Here is a 21,460-nt window from a genome sequence, read left to right as displayed (position 1 = left end):
TTGTCCAAAATATGGGATAAAAATGTGGATTTTGGGGGAACACACGGATTTTTTGGCGCAAATACGGGGGAAAAATGGGGATTTGTCCAAAATATGGGATAAAAATGTGGATTTTGGGGGAACACAAGGATTTTTTGGCGCAAATATGGGGGAAAAATGGGGATTTGTCCAAGATACGGGATAAAAATGTGGATTTTGGGGGAACACAAGGATTTTTTGTCACGAATATGGGGGGAAAAATGGGGATTTGTCCAAAATATGGGATAAAAATGGGCATTTTTGGGGAACACAAGGATTTTTTGGCGCAAATATGGGGGAAAAATGGGGATTTGTCCAAAATATGGGATAAAAATGTGGATTTGGGGAGCGGGGACCCCCGTACCTTGATCAAGGTGACCGTGGCGCTGTAGAAGAGGCTGAGGATGAAGAGGACGATGAAGGTCGACGCGGTGGCCCAGAGGTTGTTGAGGTCCTCCTCCTCCGCCTCCGTGAAGCCTTCGAGCAGAGCTGGGGGGATGGGCGGAGAAAAGGGGGGGGTCAACACCATCACCCCACCGAGGGGGGCACCCTCGGGTGGGGTGCCAAGGGTGGGGGAGGGGACGCTCGGTTTGGGGTGGGTTTGGGGGGTTTTTGGCCATCTATAGGGCGGGTGCGCCCCAAAATCCAGGGTTTGCGCCCCAAAATCCAGGGTTTTCACCCCAGAATCCACGGTGGGGTGCGTACCCTGAAATCGGGGGGTTATAACCCAAAAAATTTGGGGTGCGTGCCTCAAGGTCGTCGGGTCGTAACCAAAATCGTTGGGTTACAACCCGAAATCGTCGGGTTAGAACCCAGAATCTGGGGGTTTCGCCCCAAAATGTCGGGCGCACCGGCAAAAAGCTGGGGGTTACACGGGGAAATTTGGGGGTACGCCCCAAAATCGGGGGGGTTATATCCCCAAATCCAGGTTTAAACACCAAAATCTAGGGTTTAGACCCCAAAATCTGAGGTGTGCACCCCAAAATCTGGGGTTTATACACCAAAATTTGGGGCCTGTACCCCAAAATTTGGGTTTCATACCCCAAAATTAGGGTGTAGACCCCAAAATATCGTATTTAGCCTCCAAAATCTGGGGTTTATACACCAAAATTTGGGGTCTGTACCCCAAAATTTGGGTGTACACCCCAAAATCTGGTATTTAGCCCCCAAAATCTGGATGCAGACCCCAAAATCCTGGTTTTACACCCCAAAATCTGATATTTAGACTCTGAAATCTGGGTGCACACTCCAAAATCTGGGGTGTGCACCCAAAAATCTGGGTTTTATACACCAAAATTTGGGGTTTATACCCCAAAACCTGGTATTTAACTAAGAAATCTGGGGGTTTACCCCAAAATCCGGCATTTAACCCCAAAAATCTGGGTTTTGCACCCCAAAATCTCGTATTTAGCCCCCGGAATTTGGGTGCACACTCCAAAATTTGGGATTTATACCCCAAAATCTGGGCTTTATACCCCAAAATCTGGGGTGTGCCCCCCAAAATCTGCGTTTTATACACCAAAAATTTGGGTTTTATGCACAAAAATTGGGGTGTACACCCCAAAATCTGGTATTTAGCCCCCAAAATCTGGATGCAGACCCCAAAATCTGATATTTAGACTCTGAAATCTGGGTGCACACTCCAAAATCTGGGGTGTGCACCCAAAAATCTGGGTTTTATACACCAAAATTTGGGGTTTATACCCCAAAACCTGGTATTTAACTAAGAAATCTGGGGGTTTACCCCAAAATCCGGCATTTAACCCCAAAAATCTGGGTTTTTCACCCCAAAATATCGTATTTAACCCCAAAATCTGGATGCAGACTCCAAATTTTGGGTGTGCACCCCAAAATCTCGTATTTAGCCCCCAAAATCTGGGTGCAGACCCCAAAAATCTGGGTTTTATTCCCCCAAATTGGGCGTGTGCACCCAAAAAATGTGGGTTTACAACCCAAAATCGTGGGTTTACACCCCAAAATCCGGTATTTAACCCCCAAAATCCAGGGTTTGCACCCCAAAAACCTGGTATTTGGCCCCCAAAATATGAGCGCAGACCCCAAAATCTGGGTTTTTTCCCCCAAAATCTGAGGTGCGCACCCAAAAAACCTGGTTTTACACCCCAAAATCGAGGGTTTACATCCCCAAAATCTGGAATTTAACCCCAAAATCCGTGTTTTACACCCCAAAATCCGGCGGTCACCCCACCGCTGCCCCCTCCCCCCCCAAAAAAAAAAAAAAAATTAAAAAAGACAACACAAAAAAAAAAAAAAAAAGGGATTTGCTAAATTTTTGCACGATTTTGGGGGAGGGGCGCTTGCACGAGGGCAACGCTTGTGCAAGGGTGGGGGAGGGGTGCTTGTGCAAGGGTGTGCGGTGGCAGGGTGCGCGAGGGGGGAGGTGCTCGTGCAAGGGGGAGGGGCGTGCAAGGAGGACACGGCAGGATGCACGGGGGCGACGCTTGCACGGGGACGACGCTTGCACGAGGACGACGCTTGCACGAGGACGACGCTTGCACGAGGACGACGCTTGCACAAGGGTGATGCTTGCACGAGGAGGATGCTTTCACGAGGGTGATGCTTGCACGAGGATGGAAGCAGGCTGCAAGGGGGGGCGCTTGTGCAAGGAGGACGCTTGTGCACGGCTGCAGCAGCCGGGTGCACAAGGATGCTGCTTGCACGAGGAGGGTGCTTGCACAAGGGTGCACGAGGATGGAAGCAGGCCGCACGAGGAGGACGCTTGTGCCCGGATGCAGCAGCCGGGTGCACAGGGAAGATGTTTGCACAAGGAAGGAGTGGAAAGATGCACGAAGACGGTGCTTGCACGAGGATGCACGAGGATGGAAGCAGGCCGCACGAGGAGGACGCTTGTGCACAGCTGCAGCAGCCGGGTGCACAGGGAAGATGCTTGCACGAGGAGGGTGCTTGCACAAGGGTGATGCTTGCACGAGGACGATGCTTGCACAAGGATGCACGAGGATGGAAGCGGGCTGCAAGGGGGGGGCGCTTGTGCAAGGAAGTTGCTTGTGCAAGGATGCAGCAGCCGGGTGCACGAGGATGCTGCTTGCACGAGGAGGGTGCTTGCACGAGGATGCACGAGGATGGAAGCAGGCTGCACGAGGAGGACGCTTGTGCAAGGATGCAGCAGCCGGGTGCACAGGGAAGATGCTTGCACGAGGAGGGTGCTTGCACAAGACGATGCTTGCACAAGGATGCACGAGGATGGAAGCGGGCTGCAAGGGGGGGGGACGGTTGTGCAAGCAGCATCCTCGTGCACGGATGCAGCAGCCGGGTGCACAAGGAAGATGTTCGCACGAGGATGGAAGCAGGCTGCACGAGGAGGACGCTTGTGCAAGGATGCAGCAGCCGGGTGCACAGGGAAAACGCTTGCACGAGGAGGATGCTTGCACAAGGGCAATGCTTGCACAACGGTGCACGAGGATGGAAGCGGGCTGCAAGGGGGGGACGCTTGCACGAGGAGGACGCTTGTGCCCGGATGCAGCAGCCGGGTGCACAAGGAAGATGTTTGCACAAGGAAGGCGTGGAAAGATGCACGAGGACGATGCTTGCACAAGGATGCACGAGGATGGGAGCAGGCTGCCAGGAGGGGACGCTTGTGCACGGATGCAGCAGCCGGGTGCACAGGGATGCTGCTTGCACGAGGACGATGCTTGCACGAGGATGCACGAGGATGGGAGCAGGCTGCAAGGGGAGGACGCAGCAGGAGGGTGCACAAGGACGCACGAGGACGACGCTTGCACGAGGACGATGCACACCCCCCCCGCCCATCCCCCCCCTCCCCGCCCCCCCCCACCCCCCCACCCCCCCCAAGCAAAAACCAGGTGTGGTGGCGCCTTTTTTTTTCCTGTAAAAATTCGATTTTATTGGTTTTTTTGTTGATTTTTCTGGGTTTTTTTGGGGTTTTTTTGTTTTCTTCCCATTTTCTTGGGGTGTTCTTGGGTTTTCTTGGGTGGTTTTTAAAATTTTTGGGGGGAGTTTCTTGGGTTTTCTCAGATTTTCTCAGGTTTTCTTGGGGTTTTTTTTATTACTTTCTTGGGGTTTGGGGATTTTCTCAGATTTTCTTGGGGGTTTCTTGGATTTTCTCAGATTTTCTTGGTTTTTTTTTTATTTTCCTGGGGGTTTTATGGATTTTCTTGGACTTTCTTGGAAGTAATTTTGGATTTTCTCAGATTTTCTTGGGGTTTTCTCAGATTTTCTTGGGGTTTTTTGGATTTTCTCAGATTTTCTTGGGGTTTTTTTTTTATTTTCTCAGATTTTCTTGGGGTTTTCTCAGATTTTCTTGGGGGTTTTTTGGATTTTCTCGGATTTTCTTGGGGTTTTCAGATTTTCTTGGGGTTTTTTATGGATTTTCTCGGATTTTCTTGGGGTTTTCTCAGATTTTCTTGGGGTTTTTAATGGATTTTCTCTGATTTTCTTGGGGTTTTCTCAGATTTTCTTGGGGGTTTTGGGATTTTCTCAGATTTTCTTGGGGGTTTTATGGATTTTCTCGGATTTTCTTGGGGTTTTTTTTGGATTTTCTCGGATTTTCTTGGGGTTTCCTCAGATTTTCTTGGGGTTTTATGGATTTTCTCGTATTTTCTTGGGGTTTTTTTTGGATTTTCTCGGATTTTCTTGGGGTTTCCTCAGATTTTCTTGGGGTTTTATGGATTTTCTCGGATTTTCTTGGTGTTTTCTCATGTTTTTTGGGGGGTTTTATGGATTTCCTTGGGGGGGTGTGTGTGTGGATTTTTTTTATTTTTTGGATTTCCTTGCATTTTTGGGGGGTCGTTCCCCCCCACCCCCCCCGGCGCTGCCTGTTGGCTTGGGGAGGGGCCACCTGGCCCCCTCCCCATCCATCCACGACCCACCCGGGGGGGAGGTGAAGCGGTGGGATGGGGGGGCGTCGAAGGGTCAGTAGCAGGCGGCGGCCGCGTCGGCCAGCACGAGGGAGACGTTGACGGCGGTGGCTTTACCGGAGGTTCTGTCCACCGAGCGTTGGGCCACCTGCAGCGGGATGCGCTCGTGGCCCACCAGGCAGGTGAAGACGCTGCCGGACCCCCAGTCGGCCCCGGTGACCCTCAGGGCGCTGTAGGTGAGGAAGGACGGGGGTGTCCCCGGCTGGGGGGTGGGGGGCAGGGTGACGTAGGCGGCGGGGGGCAGGGGCTCGCCGTCGCGCAGCCAGCGGACGAAGAGGTCGGGGGGGTTGAAGCCCTGCACCAGGCAGGTGACGGTGGCCGCTTCGTGGGACGAGAGCTGGTCCGAGGTCGGGGGGAAGACGTAGATGGAGGGGGCTTTGGCGGTGCCATCTGCGGGGGGGGGGGGAGGGGAGAGAGGGGGGTTAGTGAGGGGGCGAGGGGAGGGGGCAGGGGCGTCGCCCTGCCGGGGGGGGTTGCAAAGTAAAGGGGGCGATGGCATCGTTTTCCCTAGATTTTGCAAAAAAAAAACCCCAAACAAACCAAAAAACGGGGCAATTGAGCCGTTTTCCGCAGGTTTTGCAAAAAAAAAAATTAAAAAAATAAAAATAATTTAAAAAAATGGGGCAATTGAGCCGTTTTCCGCAGGTTTTGCAAAAAAAAAAAAAAAATTAAAAAAATAAAAATAAAAAAAAAATGGGGCAATTGCATGGTTTTCTCTAGATTTTGCAAAAAAACCCGGGGCAATTGAGTCGTTTTCCGCAGGTTTTGAAAAAAAAATAAATAAAAGAAATAATGGGGCAATTGCATTGGTTTCAGCAGATTTTGCAAAAGAATGGGGCAATAGCACCGTTTTCCACAGATTTTGCCAAAAAAAAAAAAAAAAAATGGAGCAATTGGACCGTTTTCTGCAGATTCTGCAAAAAAACGGGGCAATTGCATTGATTTCGGCAGGTTTTGCAAAAGAATGGAGCAATAGCACCGTTTTCCACAGATTTTGCAAAAAAGAAAAAAAAAATGGAGCAATTGCACCGTTTTCTGCACATTTTGCAAAAAAAAAAAAAGAAAGGGGGGGGCAATTGCACCGTTTTCTGCAGAGTTCACAAAAAAATGGGTGAATTGCATGATCTTCTTCAGAATTTGCAAAATAAATGGAGAAATTGCATTGTTTCCCCCAGCTTTTGCAAAATAAATGGGGTAATTGTGTCATTTTCTCCAGAATTTGCAAAAAAAAAATTGGGCAATTGCACCGTTTTCTGCAGATTTTGAAAAAAAAAAAAAAAAAGGGGCAATTGCATAATTTTCTCCAGAATTCACAAAATAAATGGAGAAACTGCATTGTTTCCCCCAGATTTTGCAAAATAAATTGAGGAATTGCATCTTTCCCCCTTATTTTGCAGAATAAATGGGGCAATTTCATCTTTCCCCCCAGATTTTGCAAAATAAATAGAGAAATTTCTTCGTTTTCTCCAGATTTTGCAAAATAAATGGAGAAATGGCTTCGGTTTCACCAGATTTTGCAAAATAAATGGAGAAATTTCATCTTTCCCCCCAGATTTTGCAAAATAAATGGAGAAATTTCATCTTTCCCCCCAGATTTTGCAAAATAAATGGAGAAATTGCTTCGTTTTCTCCAGATTTTGCAAAATAAAAGGAGAAATTTCATCTTTCCCCCCAGATTTTGCAAAATGAATGGAGAAATTTCTTCGTTTTCTCTAGATTTTGCAAAATAAATGGAGAAATTTCATCTTTCCCCCCAGATTTTGCAAAATAAATGGAGAAATTGCTTCTTTTTCTCCAGATTTTGCAAAATAAATGGAGAAATTGCTTCATTTTCGCCAGATTTTGCAAAATAAATGGAGAAATTTCATCTTTCCCCCCAGATTTTGCAAAATAAATGGAGAAATTGCTTCGTTTTCTCCAGATTTTGAAAAATAAAAGGAGAAATTTGATCTTCCCCCCCCCAGATTTTGCAAAATAAACGGGGAAATCGCATCATTTTCTCCCAGTTTTGAAAAAAAAAAAAAAAAAAATTGGGGCAACTGTGCCGGTTTCTCCAGAATTTGCGAAAAACATTGGGGCAATCGGGTCGTTGCCTCCAGAATTCGCAAAAAAAATGGGGGCAGCTGCATCGTTTTCTCCCGATTTTGCAAAACTGGGGCCGCCCAGCTGCACCCATCGCCCCCGCAAATTGCTGAAACCCCGTTTTTTTGCCCCCCCCCAAAAAAAAAAAAAAAAAAAAATTATGAATCAAAGGGCGATGCACCCGCTGCCCCTCCCCCCACCCCCTCGCCCGGCCTGGGACCTACCGGTGACCTTCTGGAGCTTGGCCTCGGTGGGGAACACCAGCTCAGGGTGGGTGACCCTGCAGGTGTAGACCTCCCCCTTGTCCCAGTCGTCGGCGCAGACGCTGGCGACGCCGCGGGCGCCGAAGAGCCCGTTGGGTTGCAGGAGCGGGGGCAGGGTGCGCGTCTCCAGCTCCTGGCCATTCTCCTTCCACCAGGAGATGACCAAGCCGTCAGCGCTCGGCAGGTTGTCCACCACGCAGGTCAGCTTGGCCACCTTCTCCTGGAAGATGTCGGCGAAGAGGGGAGGGACGACGCGCACCACGATCTCCCCGCCGTTGATGGGGCGGTCATCTGGAAGGGACAGCAGAGGGGGGGTCAGTGGGGGCGGTTGGGGGGTCAGTTGGGTTGGGTGGGTCGGTTGGGTGGGTCGGTTTGGTGGTCACTTAGGTTGGGTGGGTCAGTTGGGTTGGGTGGGTCAGTTTGGTGGTCAGTTGGGTTGGGTGGGTCGATTGGGTGGTCAGTTGGGTTGGGTGGGTCAGTTTGGTGGTCAGTTGGGTTGGGTGGATCGGTTGGGTGGTCACTTAGGTTGGGTGGTCAGTTGGGTTGGGTGGATCAGTTGGGTGGTCAGTTGGGTTGGGTGGGTTGGGTGGGTGGTCAGTTGGGTTGGGTGGATCAGTTGGGTGGTCAGTTGGGTTGGGTGGGTTGGGTGGGTGGTCAGTTGGGTTGGGTGGATCAGTTGGGTGGTCAGTTGGGTTGGGTGGGTTGGGTGGGTGGTCAGTTGGGTTGGGTGGGTCGGTTGGGTGGTCAGTTGGGTTGGGTGGGTCGGTTGGGTGGTCCGTTGGGTTGGGTGGGTCGGTTGGGTGGGTCAGTTAGGTTGGGTGGGTCAGGTGGGTCGGTTGGTTGGGTGGGTGGTTTGTGTGGGTCAGTTGGGTGGGTTGGGTTGGGTGGGTCAGGTGGGTCAGTTGGGTGGTTGGGTGGTTGGTTTGGGTTGGTCAGTTGGGTTGGGTGGGTGGGTTGGGTGTTCACTTGGGTTGGGTGGGTCGGTTGGGTGGTCAGTTGGGTGGGTTGGTTGGGTGGGTCAGTTGGTTGGTTAGGTCGGGCTGGTTAGTTGGGTCAATTAGTTGGTTAGCTGGGTGGGTTGGGTGGGTTGGTTAGGTCGGTTGGGTTAGTTGGGCTTGCTTAGGTGGGTTGGGTTAGCTGGGGTGGGTTAGTTGGGTTAGTCGGGCCGGTTGGGTCGCCCCACCAGGAGCCCTCCCCCACCCCACCCCCCCCACCCCACCCCACCCCCCCCGGTGGGACCCCTTGGCTTACAGCCGCACTCCAGCACTTTGCTGGTGTTCCTCATCTCCTCCTCCACCTGGCACGTGTAGACGGCGCCGGTGTCCCACTCGGCTTCGGTGACCACCACCCGGCTGTCGGTGACGTAGGCGGCTCTGCCGTCGGCCACCGAGGTCTCGGTGGTCACCCCCTCGCGGAGGGGGGTCCCGTTCTTCAGCCAGCGGATGGCGGCGGGGGGCTGCCGGGGGCCGCGGATCTGGCAGAGGAGGCTGGAGTTGCGGTAGGGGCCCTCGAAGTCCTCGCGGGACGGCGGGTGGAGCGTGATCACGGGGGTCACGTGGGCCGAGGGACCTGCGGGGAGGGGACACGGGGGGGGGGAGGGGACACGGGGGGGGGGGGGTGAGCGGGTGGAGACCTCCGAGGTGGGGGTGGGGGGAGGGGAGGGGTGCGCGAGTGCTGGGGTGTAGCCGTGGTGGGATGCAGGACCGGGATGCTCAGGGGAAGGATGCTCAGGGCGGGATGCAGGAGAAGATGCGGGGTGGGATGCAGGACCGGGATGCTCAGGGGAAGGATGCTCAGGGCGGGATGCAGGAGAAGATGCGGGGTGGGATGCAGGACCGGGATGCTCAGGGGAAGGATGCTCAGGGCGGGATGCAGGAGAAGATGCGGGGCGGGATGTAGGACCAGGATGCTCAGGGGAAGGATGCTCAGGGCGGGATGCAGGAGAAGATGCGGGGCGGGATGCAGGACCGGGATGCTCAGGGGAAGGATGCAGGGGTGGGATGCAGGAGAAGATGTGGGGTGGGATGCGGGGTGGGATGCAGGACCAGGATGCTCAGGGTGGGATGCTCAGGGCGGGATGCAGGGTGGGATGCAGGACGGGGATGCTCAAGGTGGGATGCTCAGGGTGGGATGCAGGACTGGGATGCTCAGGGTGGGATGCAGGGTGGGATGCAGGACAAGGATGCCCGGGGTGGGATGCTGGGTGGGATGCAGGACCGGGATGCTCAGGGTGGGATGCAGGGTGGGATGCAGGACAAGGATGCTCGGGGTGGGATGCTGGGTGGGATGCTGGACCAGGATGCTCAGGGTGGGATGCAGGACAAGGATGCTCGGGGAGGGATGCTGGGTGGGATGCTGGACCAGGATGCTCAGGGTGGGATGCAGGGTGGGATGCAGGACAAGGATGCTCGGGGAGGGATGCTGGGTGGGATGCTGGACCAGGATGCTCAGGGTGGGATGCTCGGGGTGGGATGCAGGGTGGGATGCAGGACAAGGATGCTCGGGGTGGGCTGCAGGACCGGGATGCTCGGGATGGGATGCTCGGGGTGGGATGCTCAGGGTGGGATGCAGGACAAGGATGCTCGGGGAGGGATGCTGGGTGGGATGCTGGACCAGGATGCTCAGGGTGGGATGCAGGGTGGGATGCAGGACAAGGATGCTCGGGGAGGGATGCTGGGTGGGATGCTGGACCAGGATGCTCAGGGTGGGATGCTCAGGGTGGGATGCAGGACAAGGATGCTCGGGGTGGGATGCAGGGTGGGATGCAGGACAAGGATGCTCGGGGTGGGATGCTCAGGGTGGGATGCAGGACAAGGATGCTCGGGGTGGGATGCAGGGTGGGATGCAGGACAAGGATGCTCGGGGTGGGATGCAGGACAAGGATGCTCGGGGAGGGATGCTGGGTGGGATGCTGGACCAGGATGCTCAGGGTGGGATGCTCGGGGTGGGATGCTCAGGGTGGGATGCAGGACAAGGATGCTCGGGGAGGGATGCTGGGTGGGATGCTGGACCAGGATGCTCAGGGTGGGATGCTCGGGGTGGGATGCTCAGGGCGGGATGCAGGACAAGGATGCTCGGGGTGGGCTGCAGGACCGGGATGCTCGGGATGGGATGCAGGACAAGGATGCTCAGGGTGGGATGCTCGGGGCGGGATGCAGGACAAGGATGCTCGGGGTGGGATGCTCAGGGCAGGATGCAGGACAAGGATGCTCAGGGTGGGATGCGGGGCGGGCTGCAGGACGGGGATGCTCGGGGAGGGATGCAGGGTGGGATGCAGGACAAGGATGCTCGGGGTGGGATGCAGGACCGGGATGCGGGGCGGGCTGCAGGACCGGGATGCTCAGGGTGGGATGCTCGGGATGGGATGCAGGACAAGGATGCTCGGGGTGGGATGCAGGCCAAGGATGCTCAGGGCGGGATGCAGGACAAGGATGCTCGGGGTGGGCTGCAGGACCGGGATGCTCAGGGTGGGATGCAGGGTGGGATGCAGGACAAGGATGCTCGGGGAGGGATGCTGGGTGGGATGCTGGACCAGGATGTTCAGGGTGGGATGCTCGGGGAGGGATGCAGGACCGGGATGCTCGTGGAGGGATGCAGGGTGGGATGCAGGACTGGGATGCGGGGCGGGCTGCAGGACCGGGATGCTCGGGGTGGGATGCAGGGTGGGATGCAGGACAAGGATGCTCAGGGTGGGATGCAGGACCGGGATGCGGGGCGGGCTGCAGGACCGGGATGCTCAGGGTGGGATGCAGGACCGGGATGCGGGGCAGGATGCAGGACAAGGATGCTCAGGGTGGGATGCAGGGTGGGATGCAGGACCGGGATGCTCAGGGTGGGATGCGGGGCGGGCTGCAGGACCGGGATGCTCGGGGTGGGATGCAGGGTGGGATGCAGGACAAGGATGCCCGGGGCGGGCTGCAGGACGGGGATGCTCGGGGTCGGTCGGTCGGTGTGGGGGGTCGGTCCGGGGGGTGGGGGGTGACTCACCGGGGTTGGAGAGGGACCGGCGGCGCGTGCCGCGGGGGTGGGCGGCCGTGCAGGAGAAGGGCTGCTGGGACTTGCCCTGCTCCAGGGGGAGGCTGAGGCGGCTGCTGGCGGCGTAGAGACCCCCGGCCGGGGTGGGGGGGAAGGCGGCCGCCCCCTCCCCCACGCTGCGGTTGGACGCGTCGCTCCAGCTCCAGGTCAGCTCGGGGGGCAGGAAGCCCACCGCCAGGCAGCCCACCGCGTACAGCCCGGGGGTGCCGGGGGGGGCCGCAGGACACCAGCGGGAACAGCTCCGGCGCGCTGGAGGACCCTGGGGGGAGGGGGAGGGGAGGGGGGGGGAGGGGGGGGGAGGGGGGGGGTCAGGGGGCGGGGCACGGCCCGCGAGAGGGGCTGAGCCCACCCCGACCACCCCCCCACACCCCCCGGGCTGGGGGAGAACCCAGGGATTTGGGGGAAAAACCCAGCGATTTGGGGGGCAAAATTTAGCATTTCTGGGCAGTGACCCCGTTTTGGGGCAAAACCCAGTGATTTGGGGGCAAAACCCAGCGATTTGGGGGCAAAATTTACCGTTTCTGGGCAGTGACCCCATTTTGGGGCAAAACCCAGCGATTTGGAGGCAAAATTTAGCATTTCTGGGCAGTGACCCATTTTGGGGCAAAACCCAGCGATTTTGGGGCAGAACCCAGCGATTTGGGGGCAAAATTTACCGTTTCTGGGCAGTGACCCATTTTGGGGCAAAACCCAGCGATTTTGGGGCAAAACCCAGCGATTTGGGGGCAAAATTTACCGTTTCTGGGCAGTGACCCCGTTTTGGGGCAAAACCCAGCGATTTGGGGGCAAAATTTACGATTTCTGGGCAGTGACCCCTGGTTTTGCGGCAAAACCCAGCGATTTTGGGGCAAACCCCAGCGATTTGGGGGGCAAAATTTAGCATTTCTGGGCAGTGACCCCGTTTTGGGGCAAAACCCAGCGATTTGGGGGCAAAATTACCATTTCTGGGCAGTGACTCCGTTTTGGGGCAAAACCCAGCAATTTGGAGGCAAAATTTAGCATTTCTGGGCAGTGACCCCGTTTTGGGGTAAAACCCAGCGATTTGGGGGCAAAACCCAGCGATTTGGGGGCAAAATTTAGCATTTCTGGGCAGTGACCCCGTTTTGGGGCAAAACCCAGCAATTTGGGGGCAAAACCCAGCGATTTGGGGGCAAAATTTAGCATTTCTGGGCAGGGACCCCATTTTGGGGCAAAATCCAGCGTTTTTGGGGCAAAATTTACGATTTCTGGGCAGTGACCCCATTTTGGGGTAAAACCCAGCGATTTGGGGGCAAACCCCAGCGATTTGGGGGCAAAATTCAGCATTTCTGGGCAGTGACCCCGTTTTGGGGCAAAACCCAGCAATTTGGGGGCAAAACCCAGCGATTTGGGGGGCAAAATTCAGCATTTCTGGGCAGTGACTCCGTTTTGGGGCAAAACCCAGCAATTTGGGGGCAAAAAATACCATTTCTGGGCAGTGACCCCTTTTGGGGCAAAACCCAGTGATTTTGGGGCAAAGCCCACCCGGTTTGGGGCAAAAAATACCGTTTCTGGGCAGTGACCCCATTTTGGGGCAAAACCCAGCGATTTTGGGACAAAGCCCACCCGGTTTGGAGCAAAATTCACCATTTCTGGGCAGTGACCCCATTTTGGGGCAAAATCCAGCGATTCTGGGGCAAAATTTAGCATTTCTGGGCAGTGACCCCCGGTTTTGGGGCAAAACTCAGCGATTTTGGAGCAAAACCCACTGGGACCAGTGCTGGACCTCCCAGTTGCTCGTTACTGGGCCAGTATAAGCACCACATAGCTGCCCCTGGAGGACCAGTATGGACCAGTATGGACCAGTTAGGACCAGTACCAGTACCAGCACCCACAGCCGCCCCATAGCTGCTTCTGCAGAACCAGTACGGGACCAGTACGGGACCAGTACGGGACCAGTATGGGACCAGTACGGGCACCCACAGCCGCCCCATAGCTGCTTCTGCAGAACCAGTACGGGACCAGTACGGGACCAGTACGGGACCAGTACGGGCACCCACAGCCACCCCATAGCTGCTTCTGCAGAACCAGTACAGGACCAGTACGGGACCAGTACGGGACCAGTATGGGACCAGTACCGGCACCCACAGCCGCCCCATAGCTGCCCCTGCAGGACCAGTATGGGACCAGTACGGGACCAGTACGGGCACCCACAGCCGCCCCATAGCTGCTTCTGCAGAACCAGTATGGGACCAGTACGGGACCAGTATGGGACCAGTACCGGCACCCACAGCCGCCCCATAGCTGCCCCTGCAGGACCAGTATGGGACCAGTACGGGACCAGTACGGGCACCCACAGCCGCCCCATAGCTGCTTCTGCAGAACCAGTATGGGACCAGTACGGGACCAGTACTGCCACCCACAGCCGCCCCATAGCTGCTTCTACACAACCAGTACGGGACCAGTACGGGACCAGTACGGGACCAGTATGGGACCAGTACGGGCACACACAGCCGCCCCATAGCTGCTTCTGCAGAACCAGTATGGGACCAGTACGGGACCAGTATGGGACCAGTCCCGTCACCCACAGCCGCCCCATAGCTGCTTCTGCAGAACCAGTACGGGACCAGTACGGGACCAGTACGGGACCAGTATGGCCACCCACAGCCGCCCCATAGCTGCTTCTACACAACCAGTACGGGACCAGTACGGGACCAGTACGGGACCAGTATGGGACCAGTACCGGCACCCACAGCCGCCCCATAGCTGCTTCTGCAGAACCAGTACAGGACCAGTACGGGACCAGTATGGGACCAGTACGGGCACCCACAGCCGCCCCATAGCTGCTTCTGCAGAACCAGTACGGGACCAGTACGGGACCAGTATGGCACCAGTATGGGACCAGTACCGGCACCCACAGCCGCCCCATAGCTGCCCCTGCAGGACCAGTACGGGACCAGTACGGGACCAGTACCGGCACCCACAGCCGCCCCATAGCTGCTTCTGCAGAACCAGTACGGGACCAGTACGGGACCAGTATGGGACCAGTACCGGCACCAACTGCCACCCCATAGCTGCTTCTGCAGAACCAGTACGGGACCAGTATGGCACCAGTATGGGACCAGTACGGGCACCCACAGCCGCCCCATAGCTGCTTCTGCAGAACCAGTATGGGACCAGTACGGGACCAGTATGGGACCAGTACCGGCACCAACTGCCACCCCATAGCTGCTTCTGCAGAACCAGTACGGGGCCAGTATGGGACCAGTATGGGACCAGTACTGCCACCCACAGCCGCCCCATAGCTGCTTCTGCAGAACCAGTATGGGACCAGTACGGGACCAGTACGGGACCAGTACGGGACCGGTACTGCCACCCACAGCCGCCCCATAGCTGCTTCTGCAGAACCAGTATGGGACCAGTACGGGACCAGTACGGGACCAGGACGGGCACCCACAGCCGCCCCATAGCTGCTTCTGCAGAACCAGTATGGGACCAGTACGGGACCAGTACGGGACCAGGACGGGCACCCACAGCCGCCCCATAGCTGCTTCTACACAACCAGTACGGGACCAGTACGGGACCAGTATGGGACCAGTATGGGACCAGTACCGGCACCCACAGCCGCCCCATAGCTGCTTCTACACAACCAGTACGGGACCAGTACGGGACCAGTACGGGACCAGTATGGGACCAGTACAGGCACCCACAGCCGCCCCATAGCTGCTTCTGCAGAACCAGTACGGGACCAGTATGGGACCAGTACGGCCACCCACAGCCGCCCCATAGCTGCTTCTGCAGAACCAGTATGGGACCAGTACGGGACCAGTACGGGACCAGTACGGCCACCCACAGCCGCCCCATAGCTGCTTCTGCAGAACCAGTATGGGACCAGTACGGGATCAGTATGGGACCAGTACGGCCACCCACAGCCGCCCCATAGCTGCTTCTGCAGAACCAGTACAGGACCAGTACGGGACCAGTACGGGACCAGTATGGGACCAGTACCGGCACCCACAGCCGCCCCATAGCTGCCCCTGCAGGACCAGTATGGGACCAGTACGGGACCAGTACGGGCACCCACAGCCGCCCCATAGCTGCTTCTGCAGAACCAGTATGGGACCAGTACGGGACCAGTACTGCCACCCACAGCCGCCCCATAGCTGCTTCTACACAACCAGTACGGGACCAGTACGGGACCAGTACGGGACCAGTATGGGACCAGTACCGGCACCCACAGCCGCCCCATAGCTGCCCCTGCAGGACCAGTATGGGACCAGTACGGGACCAGTACGGGCACCCACAGCCGCCCCATTGCTGCTTCTACACAACCAGTACGGGACCAGTACGGGACCAGTACGGGCACCCACAGCCACCCCATAGCTGCTTCTGCAGAACCAGTACGGGACCAGTACGGGACCAGTATGGGACCAGTACGGGCACCCACAGCCGCCCCATAGCTGCTTCTGCAGAACCAGTACGGGATCAGTACGGGACCAGTACGGGACCAGTACAGGCACCCACAGCCACCCCATAGCTGCTTCTACACAACCAGTACGGGACCAGTACGGGACCAGTACGGGACCAGTATGGGACCAGTACGGGCACACACAGCCGCCCCATAGCTGCTTCTGCAGAACCAGTATGGGACCAGTACGGGACCAGTATGGGACCAGTACCGGCACCCACAGCCGCCCCATAGCTGCTTCTGCAGAACCAGTATGGGACCAGTACGGGACCAGTATGGCCACCCACAGCCGCCCCATAGCTGCTTCTACACAACCAGTACGGGACCAGTACGGGACCAGTACGGGACCAGTATGGGACCAGTACGGGCACACACAGCCGCCCCATAGCTGCTTCTGCAGAACCAGTATGGGACCAGTACAGGACCAGTACGGGCACCCACAGCCGCCCCATAGCTGCTTCTACACAACCAGTACGGGACCAGTACGGGACCAGTACGGGACCAGTATGGGACCAGTACGGGCACACACAGCCGCCCCATAGCTGCTTCTGCAGAACCAGTATGGGACCAGTACGGGACCAGTATGGGACCAGTACCGGCACCCACAGCCGCCCCATAGCTGCTTCTGCAGAACCAGTATGGGACCAGTACGGGACCAGTATGGCCACCCACAGCCGCCCCATAGCTGCTTCTACACAACCAGTACGGGACCAGTACGGGACCAGTACGGGACCAGTATGGGACCAGTACCGGCACCCACAGCCGCCCCATAGCTGCTTCTGCAGAACCAGTACAGGACCAGTACGGGACCAGTATGGGACCAGTACGGGCACCCACAGCCGCCCCATAGCTGCTTCTGCAGAACCAGTATGGGACCAGTACGGGACCAGTATGGGACCAGTACCGGCACCCACAGCCGCCCCATAGCTGCTTCTGCAGAACCAGTACGGGACCAGTACGGGACCAGTATGGGATTAGTACCGGCACCCACAGCCGCCCCATAGCTGCTTCTGCAGAACCAGTATGGGACCAGTATGGGACCAGTACGGGACCAGTATGGGACCAGTACGGGCACCCACAGCCGCCCCATAGCTGCTTCTGCAGAACCAGTACGGGACCAGTACGGGACCAGTACGGGACCAGTATGGGACCAGTCCCGTCACCCACAGCCGCCCCATAGCTGCTTCTGCAGAACCAGTATGGGACCAGTATGGGACCAGTATGGGACCAGTACGGGCACCCACAGCCGCCCCATAGCTGCTTCTGCAGAACCAGTATGGGACAAGTACAGGACCAGTATGGGACCAGTACGGGCACCCACAGCTGCCCCATAGCTGCTTCTGCAGAACAAGTACGGGACCAGAACAGGACCAGTACGGGACCAGTACAGGACCAGTACGGGCACCCGCAGCCGTCCCATAGCTGATTCTCTGGGACCAGTACAGGACCAGTATGGGAACAGTACGGGCCCAGTACGGGCACCCACAGCCGCCCCATAGCTGCTTCTGCAGAACCAGTACGGGACCAGTACGGGACCAGTATGGGACCAGTACGGGCACCCACAGCCGCCCCATAGCTGCTTCTGCAGAACCAGTACAGGACCAGTACGGGACCAGTACGGGACCAGTACGGGCACCCACAGCCGCCCCATAGCTGCTTCTGCAGAACCAGTACAGGACCAGTACGGGACCAGTACGGGACCAGTACAGGCACCCACAGCCACCCCATAGCTGCTTCTGCAGAACCAGTACAGGACCAGTACGGGACCAGTATGGGACCAGTACCGGCACCCACAGCCGCCCCATAGCTGCTTCTGCAGAACCAGTATGGGACCAGTACGGGACCAGTACGGGACCAGTACAGGCACCCACAGCCGCCCCATAGCTGCTTCTGCAGAACCAGTACAGGACCAGTACGGGACCAGTACGGGACCAGTACAGGACCAGTACCGGCACCCACAGCCGCCCCATAGCTGCTTCTGCAGAACCAGTACGGGACCAGTACGGGACCAGTACGGGACCAGTACGGGCACCCACAGCCGCCCCATAGCTGCTTCTGCAGAACCAGTACGGGACCAGTACGGGGCCAGTATGGGACCAGTATGGGACCAGTACCGGCACCCACAACTGCCCCATAGCTGCTTCTGCATAACCAGTATGGGACCAGTATGGGACCAGTATGGGACCAGTACAGGACCAGTATGGGACCAGTACGGGCACCCACAGCCGCCCCATAGCTGCTTCTGCAGAACCAGTACGGGACCAGTACGGAACCAGTACGGGACAAGTACGGGCACCCACAGCCGCCCCATAGCTGCTTCTGCAGAACCAGTACGGGACCAGTATGGGCACCCACAGCCACCCCATAGCTGCTTCTCTGGAACCAGTACGGGACCAGTACGGAACCAGTACGGGACCAGTACGGGCACCCACAGCCGCCCCATAGCTGCTTCTCTGGAACCAGTACGGGACCAGTACGGAACCAGTACGGGACAAGTACGGGCACCCACAGCCGCCCCATAGCTGCTTCTGCAGAACCAGTACGGGACCAGTACGGGCACCCACAGCCACCCCATAGCTGCTTCTGCAGAACCAGTACGGGACCAGTACGGGACCAGTACGGCACCAGTACGGGACCAGTACGGGCACGCACAGCCACCCCATAGCTGCTTCTGCACAACCAGTACAGGACCAGTACGGGACCAGTACGGGACCAGTACGGGACCAGTACGGGCACCCACAGCCACCCCATAGCTGCTTCTGCAGAACCAGTACGGGACCAGTACAGGACCAGTATGGGACCAGTATGGGCACCCACAGCCGCCCCATAGCTGCTTCTGCAGAACCAGTACGGGACCAGTACGGGACCAGTATGGGACCAGTACGGGCACCCACAGCCGCCCCATAGCTGCTTCTGCAGAACCAGTACAGGACCAGTACGGGACCAGTATGGGACCAGTACGGGCACCCACAGCCGCCCCATAGCTGCTTCTGCAGAACCAGTACGGGACCAGTACGGGACCAGTATGGGACCAGTACAGGCACCCACAGCCGCCCCATAGCTGCTTCTGCAGAACCAGTACGGGACCAGTACGGGACCAGTATGGGACCAGTATGGGCACCCACAGCCGCCCCATAGCTGCTTCTGCAGAACCAGTATGGGACCAGTATGGGACCAGTACGGGACCAGTATGGGACCAGTACGGGCACCCACAGCCGCCCCATAGCTGCTTCTGCAGAACCAGTATGGGACCAGTACAGGACCAGTAGGGGACCAGTACGGGCACCCACAGCTGCCCCATAGCTGCTTCTGCAGAACCAGTATGGGACCAGAACAGGACCAGTACGGGACCAGTACAGGACCAGTACCGGCACCCACAGCCGCCCCATAGCTGCTTCTGCAGAACCAGTACGGGACCAGTACGGGACCAGTATGGGATTAGTACCGGCACCCACAGCCGCCCCATAGCTGCTTCTGCAGAACCAGTACGGGACCAGTATGGGACCAGTCCCGGCACCCACAACTGCCCCAATGCTGCTTCTGCAGAACCAGTACGGGACCAGTATGGGACCAGTCCCGGCACCCACAGCCGCCCCATAGCTGCTTCTGCAGAACCAGTATGGGACCAGTACAGGACCAGTATGGGACCAGTACGGGCACCCACAGCTGCCCCATAGCTGCTTCTGCAGAACCAGTACGGGACCAGAACAGGACCAGTACGGGACCAGTACAGGACCAGTACGGGCACCCGCAGCCGTCCCATAGCTGATTCTCTGGAACCAGTACAGGACCAGTATGGGACCAGTACGGGCCCAGTACGGGCACCCACAGCCGCCCCATAGCTGCTTCTGCAGAACCAGTATGGGACCTGTACGGGACCAGTACGGGACCAGTACAGGCACCCACAGCCGCCCCATAGCTGCTTCTGCAGAACCAGTACGGGACCAGTACGGGACCAGTATGGGACCAGTACTGGCACCCACAGCCACCCCATAGCTGCTTCTGCAGAACCAGTACAGGACCAGTACGGGACCAGTACGGGACCAGTACGGGCACCCACAGCCGCCCCATAGCTGCTTCTGCAGAACCAGTACAGGACCAGTACGGGACCAGTACGGGACCAGTACAGGCACCCACAGCCACCCCATAGCTGCTTCTGCAGAACCAGTACAGGACCAGTATGGGACCAGTACGGGCACCCACAGCCGCCCCATAGCTGCTTCTGCAGAACCAGTACAGGACCAGTACGGGACCAGTACGGGACCAGTACAGGCACCCACAGCCACCCCATAGCTGCTTCTGCAGAACCAGTACAGGACCAGTACGGGACCAGTATGGGACCAGTACCGGCACCCACAGCCGCCCCATAGCTGCTTCTGCAGAACCAGTATGGGACCAGTACGGGACCAGTACGGGACCAGTACAGGACCAGTACCGGCACCCACAGCCGCCCCATAGCTGCTTCTGCAGAACCAGTATGGGACCAGTATGGGACCAGTACGGGACCAGTACGGGCACCCACAGCCGCCCCATAGCTGCTTCTGCAGAACCAGTATGGGACCAGTACGGGACCAGTACGGGCACCCACAGCCGCCCCATAGCTGCTTCTGCAGAACCAGTATGGGACCAGTACGGGACCAGTACGGGACCGGTACGGGCACCCACAGCCGCCCCATAGCTGCTTCTGCAAAACCGGTATGGGACCAGTACGGGACCAGTACGGGACCAGTACGGGCACCCACAGCCGCCCCATAGCTGCTTCTGCAAAACCAGTATGGGACCAGTATGGGACCAGTATGGGACCAGTACGGGCACCCACAGCCGCCCATAGCTGCTTCTGCAGAACCAGTACAGGACCAGTACGGGACCAGTATGGGACCAGTACAGGACCAGTACGGGCACCCACAGCCGCCCCATAGCTGCTTCTGCAGAACCAGTACGGGACCAGTATGGGACCAGTATGGGCACCCACAGCCGCCCCATAGCTGCTTCTGCAGAACCAGTACGGGACCAGTATGGGACCAGTCCCGTCACCCACAGCCGCCCCATAGCTGCTTCTGCAGAACCAGTACGGGACCAGTACGGGACCAGTATGGGACCAGTACCGGCACCCACAGCCGCCCCATAGCTGCTTCTGCAGAACCAGTACGGGACCAGTACGGGACCAGTATGGGACCAGTACGGGCACCCACAGCCGCCCCATAGCTGCTTCTGCAGAACCAGTACGGGACCAGTATGGGACCAGTCCCGTCACCCACAGCCGCCCCATAGCTGCTTCTGCAGAACCAGTATGGGACCAGTACGGGACCAGTACAGGACCAGTACGGGCACCCACAGCCGCCCCATAGCTGCTTCTGCAGAACCAGTACGGGACCAGTATGGGACCAGTACAGGCACCCACAGCCGCCCCATAGCTGCTTCTGCAGAACCAGTATGGGACCAGCACGGGACCAGTACGGGACCAGTACAGGACCAGTACCGGCACCCACAGCCGCCCCATAGCTGCTTCTGCAGAACCAGTACGGGACCAGTACGGGACCAGTATGGGACCAGTACCGGCACCCACAGCCGCCCCATAGCTGCTTCTACACAACCAGTACGGGACCAGAACGGGACCAGTAACAAGTGGTACCAGCACCAGCTGCCCCCATATCAGTACCAACTGGTACCAGTACCGGCTACCCCATACCAGTAGCAGACCAATACCAACTGGTATCAGTACC

General features: G+C 57.6%; 3 long non-coding RNA genes and 1 gene segment (V, D, J or C); 3 read left to right on the top strand and 1 right to left on the bottom strand.

Moving 5' to 3' along the window:
* The window catches only part of LOC308057194 (Ig mu chain C region-like), a 29,601-nt gene that overhangs the window by 2,054 nt on the left and 6,087 nt on the right, over positions 1 to 21,460 (bottom strand). Inside the window, exons 2-6 of the C gene segment in view lie at positions 11,264 to 11,570; positions 8,528 to 8,845; positions 7,238 to 7,567; positions 4,989 to 5,321; positions 383 to 507 (exon numbers count right to left, since the gene is read on the bottom strand).
* LOC308057198 lies at positions 2,598 to 3,751 on the top strand. The gene is made up of 3 exons (XR_013925175.1): positions 2,598 to 2,717; positions 2,812 to 3,269; positions 3,737 to 3,751. It is a non-coding gene; the product is annotated as an uncharacterized lncRNA (long non-coding RNA).
* LOC308057196 lies at positions 3,829 to 4,251 on the top strand. Its single transcript, XR_013925173.1, has 2 exons — positions 3,829 to 4,039; positions 4,206 to 4,251. It is a non-coding gene; the product is annotated as an uncharacterized lncRNA (long non-coding RNA).
* Positions 12,245 to 17,696, top strand: LOC308057187. Its single transcript, XR_013925172.1, has 3 exons — positions 12,245 to 12,512; positions 12,794 to 13,144; positions 17,673 to 17,696. It is a non-coding gene; the product is annotated as an uncharacterized lncRNA (long non-coding RNA).

The sequence above is a fragment of the Falco punctatus genome, assembly GCF_963210335.1.
Source record: "Falco punctatus genome assembly, contig: scaffold_170, whole genome shotgun sequence".
Lineage (NCBI taxonomy): Eukaryota > Metazoa > Chordata > Aves > Falconiformes > Falconidae > Falco > Falco punctatus.
Note: the sequence above shows the minus strand (reverse complement) of the source record. Positions and strands in the feature narration are given on the sequence as shown.